This window comes from Mobula hypostoma, chromosome 1 (genome assembly GCF_963921235.1).
Source record: "Mobula hypostoma chromosome 1, sMobHyp1.1, whole genome shotgun sequence".
Classification (NCBI taxonomy): domain Eukaryota; kingdom Metazoa; phylum Chordata; class Chondrichthyes; order Myliobatiformes; family Myliobatidae; genus Mobula; species Mobula hypostoma.
Window position 1 is genome coordinate 27,393,994 of NC_086097.1, and position 14,515 is coordinate 27,408,508.

The 14,515-nt window shown below is 44.0% G+C and overlaps 1 protein-coding gene across 2 annotated transcripts in view; it reads right to left on the minus strand.

Annotated features, from left to right (window-relative positions):
• ttc7b (tetratricopeptide repeat domain 7B) overlaps window positions 1–14,515 on the minus strand; it is a 477,499-nt gene that overhangs the window by 88,378 nt on the left and 374,606 nt on the right. The window lies entirely within an intron of this gene.

Below are 14,515 nucleotides of genomic sequence, written 5' to 3' on the forward strand. Positions count from 1 at the left end.
GAGATTTGAAAGTGGGAGAGGGAGGGGGAGGGGGAGATCCAAAATGATAGGAGAAGACAGGAGGGGGAGGGATGGAGCCAAGAGCTGGACAGGTGATTGGCAAAAGGGATATGAGAGGATCATGGGACAGGAGGCCTAGGGAGAAAGACAAGGTGGGGGGGGGAAGCCCAGAGGATAGGCAAGGGGTATAGTGAGGGGGAGAGAGGGAGAAAAAGAATGTGTGTATATAAATAAATAACGGATGGGGTACGAGGGGGAGGTGGGGCATTAACGGAAGTTAGAGAAGTCAATGTTCATGCTATCAGGTTGGAGGCTACCTAGACGGAATATAAGGTGTTGTTCCTCCAGCCTGAGTGTGGCTTCATCTTGACAGTAGAGGAGGCCATGGATAGACATATCAGAATGGGAATGGGACGTGGAATTAAAATGTGTGGCCACTGGGAGCTCCTGCTTTCTCTGGCGGACAGAGCGTAGGTGTTTAGCGAAACAATCTCCCAGTTCAAAAGTACGTTTCTTGAAGGTAAATTACAGGTTGCATATTGCAGGCTTGTTTGAGAAGAAGTATATCCAGCAGAGTATTTAGTTTTCAGATCTACCTTCAAAACACCGCTGTATATTGCCAGCAGCATCTTTAAGTAAAAGTCTCTAATCACACTTTAAAAAAAATTCTTATATTAACTTATAATAATTTTCATGTATTGCACTGTGTTGCTTCTGCAAAACAACAATTTTCATGGCATATACCAGTGATAATAAACATGATTCTGATGAAAGATTGTAAAATTTGTCCCTATTAACCAGTTTTCCAAAAGAGAGGTGACTTTATTGAAATGTGAGAAGGATTTAATATGTTGTAAGTTCAGAAGTTTTTTCTGACCAGAAGGTCTAGAAATCAAGGTGAGGGTAGAAAGAGCCTCAGAACAAGAATAAAGAATCTGTCTTCAAAGGGTGAGAGGAGGAAGATTTTTTATTCAAAGGATTTTGAACCTCAAGACCTCAGTTGCTGGGTGTAGTAAGAAAGATATTCACAAGCTAGAAAATCTACACTGATTTTGCTGGGACTTGAGGACCTGAATTCCAGGGATTGTTTGAATAGGTTAGGAATTCCCTGGAATGCAAGAGAATGAAGGGAACTCTTATATTTAAAATTATGAGGGCTACAGATAGGGTAAATGCATGCAGGCTTTTCCCCTTAGTTGGGTGAGACTAGAACTAGAGGTTACAGGTTTGTGGTGAAAGGTGAAAAATTTAAGGGGAATCGCTGGGGGGGGGCGGCGAAGGTGTGAACTTCTTCATTCAGAGGGTGGCAAGACTGTGGAATGAGCTGCTAGCGGAAGTGGTAGATGTGGGTTAGATTGCAATACTTAAAAGAAGTTTAAATAGGTACATGGATGAAAGAGATATGGAAGGCTATTGTCTGAGTGAAGCTAGATGGGTCTAGGCGGAAAACTAAACTGGACAGGACTAGATGAGTTGAAGGGTCTGATTCTGTACAGTAGTGCTCTATGACTCTGACTGTGCAGATTGGTGATAATATCTTCTCCTCACTGACGATCAACACTGGTGCACCTCAGGGGTGTGTGCTTAACCCACTGCTCTCCTCTCTCTATACCCATGACTGTGTGGCTAGGCATAGCTCAGATGCCATCTATAAATTTGCTGATAATACAACCATTGTTGGTAGAATCTCAGATGGAGACTAGAGGGTGTACAGGAGTGAGATATGCCAACTAGTGGAGTGGTGTGGCAACAACAACCTGGCACTCAACGTCAGTAAGATGATAGAGATGATTGTGGACTTCAGGAAGGGTAAGACGAAGGAAGACATACCAATCCTCACAGAGGGATCAAAAGTGGAGAGAGTGAGCTGTTTCAAGTTCCCGGATGTCAAGATCTCTGAGGACCTAACCTGGTCCCAACATATCGATGCAGCTATAAGCAAGGCAAGACAGTGAGGAGTTTGAAGAGATTTGGTATGTCAACAAAAACAGTCAAAAACTTCTACTTATGTACCATAGAGAGCATTCAGACAGGCTGCATCACTGTCTGGTATGGGGGGGGGGTGGGTGGGTGGGTGGTGGAAGCTATTGCACAAGCTACAGGGTCATAAATTTAGTCGGCTCCATCTTGGGTACTAACCTGCAAAGTACCCAAGACATCTTCAAGGAGCGGTGTCTCAGAAAGGCACCGTCCATTATTAAGGACCCCAGCACCCAGGGTATGTCCTTTTCTCACAGCTACCATCAGGAAGGAGGTACAAAAGCCTGAAGGCACACACTCAGCAATTCAGGAACAGCTTCTTCCCCTCTGCCATCTGATTCTTAAACGGACGCTACTTCACTTTTTTAATATATATTATTTCTGTTTTTGCATGATTTTTAATCTATTCAATATACCTATACTGTATTTGATGTATGCATGTATTAATTTATTTTTTATTTTTCTTCTTCTAGATTATGTATTTCATTGAACTGCTGCTGCAAAGTTAACAAATTTCATGACACATGCCGGTGATAATAAACCTGATTCTGACTAACTCGAGTGATTTTTGGACAACAAAGGATTGAGACTATATGAGGACCAGATAGGAAAATGGGTTTGAGTTTAAGGATTGACTGGAGGAAGTTTGATAGCTCTGGGCTTGTACACGATGGAGTTTAGAAGAATTAAAGATGGATCTTATTGAAACCTACTGAATATTAAAAAACTAGTTAGAGTGGATGTGGAGAGTATGTTTCCAATAGTTGGAGACTCAGAGTAGAAGAACATCCCTTTAGAACAGAGAAAAGAGGTATTTCTTTAGCCAGAGAGTGGTGAATCTGGGGAATTCATGGCTGCAGACAGCAGTGGAGACCAAGTCATTGAGTATATTTGAAGTGGAGGTTGATAGGTTGATAGGTTTTTGATTGGTAAGGGCGTCAAAGGTTACAGGGAGAAGGCAGGAGAATGAGGTTGAGATGGAAAGTAAATCAGCCATGATGAAATGGCACAGTAGACCCGATGGTCTCACGGAAAGAACCACTTGCATCACTTCTGCTTCGATTTCTCATGTTCACCTCACCTGAGACATTCTGTGTTGTTGTAGATATGGATAAGGGTAGTAATTTCTGGATTGCTCCCTGTGCCATGCATCAATGAGGGTAGAAACAGGATGACTTGGTAGATAAATGTGTGGCTGAAAAGCTGGTGCAGGGAGCAGAGCTTCAGATTCTTGGATCATTGGGATCTCTTCTGGGGGAGGTATGACCTGTACAAAAAGGAAGAGTTGCACCTGAACCCGAGAGGGACCAATATTCTCGTGAGCAGGTTTGTTAGAGTTGTTGGGGAGGGTTAAAACTAATTTGGTTGGGGGATGGGAACCGGAGCGAAGGGATTCAGGATATGATGGGTAGTAAAAATGCACGCAGTCAAGACTGTTAGGAAGGGCACACAGATGAGGAGACAAAATTGCAACTGGCAGGGTGCGTATCATTGCATTAGAGATGTAGAATCATAAAGGGTAGCAAATACAGTACTCACAGTGTTATATCTCAATGCACCAAGTATAAGAAATAAGGTTGATGATTTTGTTGCACTTTTACAGATTGTTGGGTATGACGTTGTGCCCATCACTGAATCGTGGCTGAAGGATGGTTGTAGTTGGGAACTGAATGACCAAGGTTACACATTGCTTCAGAGGGATAGGAAAGTAGGCAGAGGGGGTGACATGGCTCTGCTGGTAAAGAATGACATCAACTCATTAGAAAGATGTAACATAGGATTGAAAGATGTAGAATCCTTGTGAGTTGAATTAAGAAACTGCAAGGATAAAAGGACCTTGATGGCAGCTATATACAGGCCTCCAAACAGCAGCTGGGATGTGTACTACAGATTACAATGGGAAATAGAAAAGGTGTGTCGAAAGGGCAACATTATGATAGTCACGGGAGATTTCAACATGTGTAGGTAGATTGGAAAAATCAGGTTAGTAATAGATCTCAGAAGAGTGAATTTGTTGAATGTCTATGAGATGGCTTTTTTTTAAGAGCAGTTTATCGTTGAGCCTATTAGGGATCAGCTGGATTGGGTGTTATGTAATGAACAGGAGGTGATTAGGGAGCTTAAGGTAAAGGAAGCCTTAGGAAGCAGCGATCACAATGTGATTGAGTTCAACTTGAAATCTGATAGGGGAGTAAAGGAAATTACAGTGGTATGAGAGAGGAGTTGGCCAAAGTAAATTGGGAGGAGATGCTTGCAGGGCAGAGCAGCAATGGCTTGAGTTTCTGGGAAAAATGAGGAAGGTACAAGATAGATGTATTCCAAAAACAAAGAGATACTCAAATGACAAAATAGTACAACTAGGGAAGTCAGAGCTAATGTAAAAGCAAAAGAGAGGGCATGCAACAAAGCAAAAACTGGTGGAAAGATAGAGGATTGGGAAAACTTACAGAAAACAACTATAGGACTCATTAGGATGCAAAAGATGCAATATGAAAGCAAACTAGCAAACAATATCAAGGTGACTAGGTATATTCAAGTACTTATATAAAAACACAGAGATGAGAGCGTATATAGGAAAAATAACAGGGGACAAGAAGATGGCAGATGAACTAAGTTAGTATTTTGCGGCAGTCTTCACTGTGGAAGACACTAGCAGTGTGCCAGGTGTGGAAGGGTGTGAAGGGAGAAAAGTGAGTGCAGTTACTATTACAAGGGAGAAAGTGGTCAAAAAGCTGAAAGACATAAAGGAGCATAAGTCACCTGGACCAGATGAACTACACTCTGGAGTTCTGAAAGAGATAGCAGCAGAGACTGTGGTGGCATTTGCAATGATCTTTCAACAATCATTGGACTCTGGCATGGTGCCAGAGGACTGGAAAATTGCAAATATCACTCCACTCTTTAAGAAATGAAGGATGCAACAGAAAGGAAATTATAGACCAGTTAGCCTGACCTCAGTGGTTTGAAAGCTGTTGGAGTCAATTGTTAAGGATGAGATTAACAATCTTGGTGACACAGGACAAGATAGGACAAAATCGGCATTGCTTCCTTGAGGGAAAATCCTGCCTGACGAACCTGTTGAAATTCTTTGAGATTACTAGTAGGATAGATAAAGGGGATGCAGTGGATGTTGTATATTTGGATTTTCAGAAGGCGTTTGACAAGGTGTCACATATGAGGCTGCTTACCAAGTTAAGAGCCCATGGTATTACAGAGGTTAACTAGTGGGTTGAGTCACTGGTGATGAAGGCAAATGCAGTGTTAGCATTCATTTCAAGAGGTCTAGAATACAAGAGCAGGGATGTGATGCTGAGGCTTTATATGCCACTGGTAAGGCCTCACCTTGAGTATTAAGCAGTTTTGGGCTCCTTACCTAAGGGAAGATCTGCTGCTATTGTAGAAGGTTCAGAGGAGGTTCACAAGGATGATTGCGGGAATGAGAGGGTTATCATATGAGGAGCCTTTGATGGCTCTGGGCCTGTACTCACTGGAATTCAGAAGGATGAGAAGGGTTCTCATTAAGACCTTTCAAATATTGAAAGGCCGAGACAGAGTAGATGTGGAAAGGATGTTTCCATGATAGGGGAGTCTAGGACAAGAGGGCACAGCCTCAGCATAGAGGGGTGTCCATTGAAAACAGAGATACAGAGAAATTTCTTTAGCCAGAGGCTGGTAAATTTGTGGAATTTGTTACCATAGGCAGCTGTGGAGGACAGGTTGTTGGATATATTTAAGGCAGAGATTGATAGGTTCTTGATTGGCCATGACATCAGTGGTCACAGGGAGAAGGCCGAGCAGTGGTGCTGAGGAGGGGAAAAGGGTAGCCATGGTTGAATGGCGGAGCAGGCTTGGTGGGCCAAATAGCCTAATTCCTATGTATTATGGTCTTATGGACAATTTTACTGCTAACATAGAGTAGATGCACCATAGAGAGCTTCTACAGAGTTAAAGATGAAATGCATACAAGAAACAGTTTTCCTTGATCCTTTGTATTAACAGCTGCATTACTATGTGAAGGGGAGAGGGGGCACGAAGTAGGCTTAAAAGGGAAAAGAGTGTGAAATTTGATAATCTTCTGGCAAAGTCAAAAGTCGCCAGTCACTACAGCCAGATGGGCAATTAAGCTGCTTCATACTGGTCAGGTTCCAGGAAGCTGTGAGCTGTTCTCTGGCATTTACAATGCTGGATCCAGCAAACGTTCCCTACATTAGAACGACAGACTCATGAAAAACTGAGTCACTGATTATTCCGGTAAGGGGAAGGAGCAGTATTTAGCAGGGAAAATGTGGAGGAGGCCAGAGTTTCCAGTTGGGAAAATTATCTACAAATCTAACATTAGTCTTGAAGAAGTCAATTCTGCCTTTACGATTTACTGATGTTGAGGAATCAATGGTGTATTTCGAGTGTGTCTATGAAGGTTCTCAGTCATCCAGGTCATTGTATATCAAGCAATAGTAAATCAATGCAACTGGACTTGCTGTGTGGTCTCGAAGATGTTTACCACTCATCCGAGAGGGTTCTTCTGTTCTAATCCATGGTGGATAGTTCTCCGGTTTATAAACTCGGTGAGTTGTTTAAAGGTATAGCAATCACATGAGGGTCATTAAGAGCTGTCGGGGCAATGAGAGGGTTGTTAGTCTTATCTTTGCATCAATGAAGGTGTGAACGGTTGTGGAGATGCTGGGGTAGGGTGTTAGGACTACATTGTAAGTAGCTGATAGGTGGTGTCATACCCCATCCCCTCTGTTCAGGAGAAGTTTTTCCAGTTTGACAAAGATGGCTTCTTTAGCCCCTCATTCAAACCACCTGTCCTCCCTGTCCAAAACATGCACATTGTTATCATCAAAGGAGTGTCCCTTGTCCTTTAGGTGTAGACATACAGCCAATTCTTGACCTGTGGTGTTAGCCCTCCTATGTTGGCCCATCTGTTTGTGAAGTGGTTGTTTTATCTCACCGATATACAGATCTGTGCAGTTCTCGGGTATAGGATCATCGGGGCGGATGAGTTTCTGTCTAGTTTCTGGCTTTGGTGTTTGTTGAAAATCCTCCTGAGTTTCTCTGAAACTCCAGCTACATATGGGATGACTATGTTTTTCCATCTGCTTTGCTCTTTAGCTGTGTCTGCTGGGCTGATGTCCCTTCTGGTTTTTGTTGCTGTCTTGATGAAGGCCCTGTCAGGGTAACAGCAAGCTTTCACAGCTTCTCTCAAATACTTGTGCTCCTTGTCTTTCACTGTACTGTTGGTGGGCACGTTCTTGGTGCGGTGATGTAGTGTTCTGATAGCCCCCAACTTATGCTCTAATAGGTTCAAATTTACACGAGAAGATGTCAAGAATGATAGATTGGCCTTTTTAGACTGTGCAGTACTTATCAAAGAAAATGGACATCTAGATATTGAAGTTTACAGGAAACCAACCCACACAGATCAGTACCTATGGTTTGACTCTCAATCACCCATTAGAACAGTGGGGGTGGGGTATGATACCACCTATCAGCTACATACAATGTAGTCCTAACATCTCTACCCCGGCGTCTCCACAACAGTTCACACCCCCATTCATGCAAAGATAAGACTAATGATCCTCTCATTACCTCTACCACTCTTAACGACCCTCACATGATTGCTATACCTTTAAACAACTCACAGAGTTTATAAGGCGGAAAACTATCCACCATGGGTTAGAACTGAAAAAGTCTCTCAGCTGAGTAGCAAAACGTCTTCTAGACAACACAGCAAGTCCAGTTAACTTGATTTACTACTGCTTGATACGTATTTCCAGTACTTTTGGGCATTACCTTACATAGAATGTAGAACAGTATAGTACAGAAGGCAGTCCTTTGACTCACAATGTCTACACCAAACAAGATGCCAACTACATGGATATGCCTGTACATGATCAATATCCCTCTCTTCCCCACATTTCTATGTATCTGTCCAACAGCCTCTTAAATGCCTCTGTCGTATCTGCCTCCACTACCACCCCCGGCAGTGTATTTCAGGCACTCACCACTCTCTGTATAAAAAATTTGCCCCACACCTTAAACTTCCCACCCCACTTTAAATGCACGTCCTCTAGATTAGAATAGTTATTTAGGCACAAGTACATCGAAAAAGACTGTGAAATGTGTTGTTTACATTAACAACCAACAAAGCCTGAGGTTGTGCTTGGAGCAGCCTGTAAGTGTTTCCATACTTCCAACATCAACATAGCATGCTCACAATGTTCAGCAGAACAACACGCAGCCAACATATAACAAGACAGACATAACAAACTCCTTCCTGTCCCACAGAGCCTGTCAGAGATCAAAGCCTTCATCCTTGGATCCTTGACAGCACCTTTGACCTCAGGGATTTCAGGTCTTTGCCCTCAGCACCTGCTGACCCGACCTCCATCCTCAGAGATCAGTGGAGTCCGACATCCAGACCTGCTGACTGACCTCAGACTTCTGGACTTGTCTGCACAGACATTCGATCTTGAGACTCGCCAACCTTGGGGGTCACCAGCCCTCATCCTCGGGGCTTGCTGACCTCATTCCTTGACCATAAGGATTCTTAGCCTTTGTACTTAATGCCTGCCAACCCAACCTCCATCCTCATGGATTGCTGGCCTTCAACCCCGGAGCAGTCCGACCCTCGACTGCTGTCCCTAACTCTTCATTTACTGCCCCTGACCTCTAACTCTTCCTCATCCCTGTTCCTAATCACCAACATGACCCCTCTCTCCCTGCACTGTCCTAGATCCACAGAATAGTACAGCACAGTACAGGGCCTTCGGCCCACAATGTTGTGCCGACCCTCAAACCCTGCCTCCCATATAAGCCCCCACCTTAAATTCCCCCATATACCTGTCTAGTAGTCACTTAAACTTCACTAGTGTATCTGCCTCCACCACTGACTCAGGCAGTGCATTCCACGCACCAACCACTCTCTGAGTAAAAAACCTTCCTCTAATATCCCCCTTGAACTTCCCACCGCTTACCTTAAAGCCATGTCCTCTTGTATTGAGCAGTGGTGCCCTGGGGAAGAGGCGCTGGCTATCCACTCTATCTATTCCTCTTATTATCTTGTACACCTCTATCATGTCTCCTCTCATCCTCCTTCTCTCCAAAGAGTAAAGCCCCAGCTCCCTTAATCTCTGATCATAATGCATACTTTCTAAACCAGGCAGCATCCTGGTAAATCTCCTCTGTACCCTTTCCAATGCTTCCACATCCTTCCTTTAGTGAGGTGACCAGAACTGGACACAGTTCTCCAAGTGTGGCCTAACCAGAGTTTTATAGAGCTGCATCATTACATCGCCACTCTGAAACTCTATCCCTTGACTTATGAAAGCTAACACCCCATAAGCTTTCTTAACTACCCTATCCACCTATGAGGCAACTTTCAGGGATCTGTGGACATGTACCTTGAGATCCCTCTGCTCCTCCACACTACCAAGTATCCTGCCATTTACTTTGTACTCTGCCTTGGAGTTTGTCCTTCCAAAGTGTACCACCTCACACTTCTCCGGGTTGAACTCCATCTGCCACTTCTCAGCCCACTCCTGCATCCTATCAATGTCTCTCTGCAATCTTTGACAAACCTCTACACTAACTACAACACCACCAACCTTTGTGTCGTCTGCAGACTTGCCAACTCACCCTTCTACCCCCACATCCAGGTCGTTAATAAAAATCACGAAAAGTAGAGGTCCCAGAACAGATCCTGGTGGGACACCACTAGTCACAATCCTCCAATCTGAATGTACTCCCTCCACCACCACCCTCTGCCTTCTGCAGGCAAGCCAATTCTGAATCCACCTGGCCAAACTTCCCTGGATCCCATGCCTTCTGACTTTCTGAATAAGCCTACTGTATGGAACCTTGTCAAATGCTTTACAAAAATCCATATAGATCACATCCACTGCACTACCCTCATCTATATGCCTGGTCACCTCCTCAAAGAACTCTATCAGGCTTGTTAGACACGATCTGTCCTTCACAAAGCCATGCTGACTGTCCCTGATCAGACCATGATTCTCTAAATGCCTATAGATCCTATCTCTAAGGATCTTTTCCAACAGCTTTCCCACCACAGACGTAAGGCTCACTGGTCTATAATTACCCGGACTATCCCTACTACCTTTTTTGAACAAGGGGACAACATTCGCCTCCCTCTAATCCTCCGGTACTATTCCCGTGGACAATGAGGACAGAAAGATCTTAGACAGAGGCTCAGCAATCTCTTCTCTCACCTTGTGGAGCAGCCTGGGGAATATTCCGTCAGGCCCCGGGGACTTATCTGTCCTAATGTATTTTAACAACTCCAACACCTCCTCTCCCTTAATATCAACATGCTCCAGAACATCAACCTCACTCATATTGTCCTCACCATCATCAAGTTCCCTCTCATTGGTGAATACCGAAGAGAAGTATTCATTGAGGACCTCGCTCACTTCCACAGCCTCCAGGCACATCTTCCCACCTTTATCTCTAATCGGTCCTACCTTCACTCCTGTCATCCTTTTTTTCTTCATATAATTGAAGAATGGCTTGGGGTTTTCGTTTATCCTACTCGCCAAGGCCTTCTCATGCCCCCTTCTTAAGCTCCTTTCTTGCTTCCTAAACCTCATGTATGCTGCCTTCTTCCACCTGACTAGATTTTCCACCTCACTTGTCACCCATGGTTCCTTCACCCTACCATTCTTTATCTTCCTCACCGGGACAAATTTATCCCTAACATCCCGCAAGAGATCTCTAAACATCGACCACATGTCCATAGTACATTTCCCTGCAAAAACATCATCCCAATTCACACCCGCAAGTTCTAGCCTTATAGCCTCATAATTTGACTTTCCCCAATTAAAAATTTTCCTGTCCTCTCTGATTCTATCCTTTTCCATGATAATGCTAAAGGCCAGGAAGCGGTGGTCACTGTCCCCCAGATGCTCACCCACTGAGAGATCTGTGACCTGACCCGGTTCAAAGTCACCCAGTTAAAGTCACCCACGATAACAACCCTGTTATTTTTGCACCTTTCCAAAATCTGCCTCCCAATCTGCTCCTCTGTATCTCTGCTGCTACCAGGGGGCCTATAGAATACCCCCAATAGAGTAACTGCTCCCTTCCTGTTCCTGACTTCCACCCATATTGACTCAAAAGAGGATCCTGCTACATTACCCACCCTTTCTGTAGCTGTAATAGTATCCCTGACCAGTAATGCCACCCCTCCTCCCCTTTTTCCGCCCTCTCTATCACTTTTAAAGCACTGAAATCCAGGCATATTGAGAATCTATTCCTGCCCTGGTGCCAGCCAAGTCTCTGTAATGGCCACTACATCATAATTCCATGTATGAATCCAAGCTCTCAGTTCATCACCTTTGTTCCTGATGCTTCTTGCATTGAGGTACACACATTTCAGCCCTTCTACCTTACTGTCTTTACACTGTTTATTCTGCTTCTCTTTCCTCAAAGCCTCTCTGTATGTTAGATCTGGCTTTACTCCATGCACTTCTTTCAATGCTCTATTGCTCTGGGTCCCATCTCCCTCGCAAATTAGTTTAAACCCTCCTGAACCATGCTACCAAACCTACCTGCAAGGATATTGCTCCCCCTCGAGTTCAGGTGCAACTCATCCAATCTGTACAGGTCCCACCTTCCCCAGAAGAGATCCCAATGATCTAAAAATCTAAAACCCTGCTCCCTGCACCAACTCCTCAGCCACGCATTCAACTGCCATCTCCTCCAATTCTTACCATCACTGTCATGTGGCACTGGCAGCAATCCTGAGAACGCCATCCTTGAGGTCCTGTTCTTCAGCCTTCTGCCTCGTTCCCAAAACTCACACTTCAGGATCTCATCCCTCTTCCTGCCTATGTCGTTGGTCCCAACATGTATCATGACTTCTGGTTGCTTTCCCTCTCATACCAGGATGTCGTGCACCCAGTCAGAGACGTCCCGGACCCTGGCACCTGGGAGGCAAACAAACCATGCGGGTGTCCTTCTCACGTCCACAAAATCTCCTGTCTGCTCCCCTGACTATAGAGTCTCCAATGACGACAGCTCTCCTTTTCTCCGTCCCACCCTTCTGCACCACAGGGTCAGACTCAAGTGCTGGAGGCCCTGCCACCGTGGCTCACACCTGGTCGGTTGTCCCCACCAACAGTATCCAGGACGGTAAACTTATTATTCAGGGGAATGGCTACAGGGGTGCTCTGCACTACCTGTCTGCTCACCTTCGCTTTCCCCCCCTCTGACTGTCACCCAACGACCTGCTTCCGACAGCCTAGGTGTGACTACCTCCCTGTAGCTCTCATCTATGACTGCCTCATTCTTCCTTATGAGTTGAAGGTCATCCAGCTGCTGCTCCAGATTCCTTACACGGTCTTCCAGATCGCCCAGCCGTATGCACTTCTGGCAGATGTGACTCTGCGGGAGAGGGGAGTTCCCCCAAGACTGCCACATCTCACATGAGAGGCACATCACCATCTCAGGAGACATTGTAAAAACTAACTGCGAGCTAGCTTGTCCTCTGCCTCTTCTCGTCGAAGCCTCTCGAGTCAAAGCCTCAAAGCTCCACTCCTTCACTGGCCCACTCACGCACTGGTCGCTTTGCTTGAGCTATCCCTCTATTTATCTGTTTGAGCTTTTCAAAATGTTTGGTCACCTGACCTCGAACATATCCACGCATATGAACCTAAAAAAACAAGTTAGCCTGAGCCACAACCTTGACAGACATTGCAGCTTGGCACCATCTTCAGATTCAGATTTATTTAATTATCAAGTGTACAATGGAACATTCAATGAAATTTGTTGTTTGCATTAATAACCAATATGACGGTGTGCTGTGGACAGCCTAGAAGTCTCATCACAAATTCCGGCGCCAACGTAACATGCCTGCCATGCTCAGCAGAACAACACAGATCTCATTACTCTAGTACTTATCTACCCTGGGAAAGAAAACTTTGCAGTGGGATTTTTCACATCACAAGTAACTGTCCATGTAAGGAAGCCAACAGCTACTGCACCTCCAGAAGAGGAACCTGGTCAACAGTCCATTTTATGTCTTCTGACTCAGGTATACTGCTTATTGAAATATTCGCTGAAGCAGTGTGATTACAACTGCAGAACTTTTTCAAGGGAGGCCTCTGTGATTCAGTAAGAGATTCCATTAAATTCATAAAGGGACAGTGCATGTAAAACCACCCTGCAGTACGGTCAACTCTGTTTATTGAACCTTCTATTACGGAAGAACAATAACAATTTCTTTGGAAGCTGTAGCTTCAGATCCTTGAAGAAATGAGCAATATTTACTCTTGGCTGTCTTCTGGGGGAGAAAAAAAGCTCCCAGCCAATTCCCAGATGTTCCAAGGATCAGCCCACTTTCCTCCCCTTTGAAATACAAACCAACCTAACACCTAATAAAACTCAAACCATTGAATTAATTCTTTCATTAAGACACTGAGAACAAGCAGGGGAGTGGAACTAATTAGAGCAACTCGCTCAAGGGATTGGCGTTGACTCAATAGGCCAAATGGCCTCCTGTGGTATAAAGTATTATAAAAATGATCTCTGAATTTACCTCACCAATGGCCCTTGCATTTTATTTGTCTTTTTGCACTGTATTTTTTCTGCGACTGTAGCACTCTATTCTGCATTCTGTTTTTCTTTTTACTTCTTTGATGTACTGTGTTGGATGACATGAAAACAGAAGCTTTTTGCTATATCTCAATATATCTAAGCATCAACTTTGTTTGCCATACACATTTACATGTGTTAGGAACTTACTGCGGTGCGTTGGTCAGGACACAACATGAAACAGAAAACAACAACGTTCAACAATTATAAAGAATAAAGAATGATAAAGACATTACAGATTACAGTACGGGTATGAATTAAAATGTGCATAAATATGTAAATACCAATGCATTTACAATTCTAACAGCATTATAAAAAGTGGTGTACAGTGTTTCCAGTGCAGTAGTGACTGAGGTAGTACGGGGACTGGGGGTGGCTAACCAGAATGGTTGATCAGATTTACTGCCTGGGGTTTCCAACCATCAGATTTTTGAATGGTCATAGAATGTTACATCACTATTTTGCTCTCTTCTTGCACTGCCTATTTATTTTTTATATCTATTATTATAACTTGTAATTTTTTATATATTGCACTGTATTATTGCCATAAAACAACAAATTTCACGACTTGTTAGTGATAATAAACCTGATACTAACATCTCTAGTTATTATGCTTAATTTCAAAAGAAAAAGGCTGGTAGATCACTCAATCAGTGTTAGAACATAGCACAGTATAGGCCCTTCAGCTCTTGATGTTGTGCTGACCTTTTAACCTACTCTAAGACTAAGCTAACTCTTCGTTCCTGCATTACCCTCCATCTATCTATCATTCATGTGCCTATATAAGCATTTCTTAAATGTCCGTAATGAATCTGCCTCTACCACCACCCCTAGCAGGGTGATTCACATAGCTACCACTCTCTGTATAAAGTTTACCTCTCATATTTCTCCTATGCTTTCCTCCAATCACATTAACATT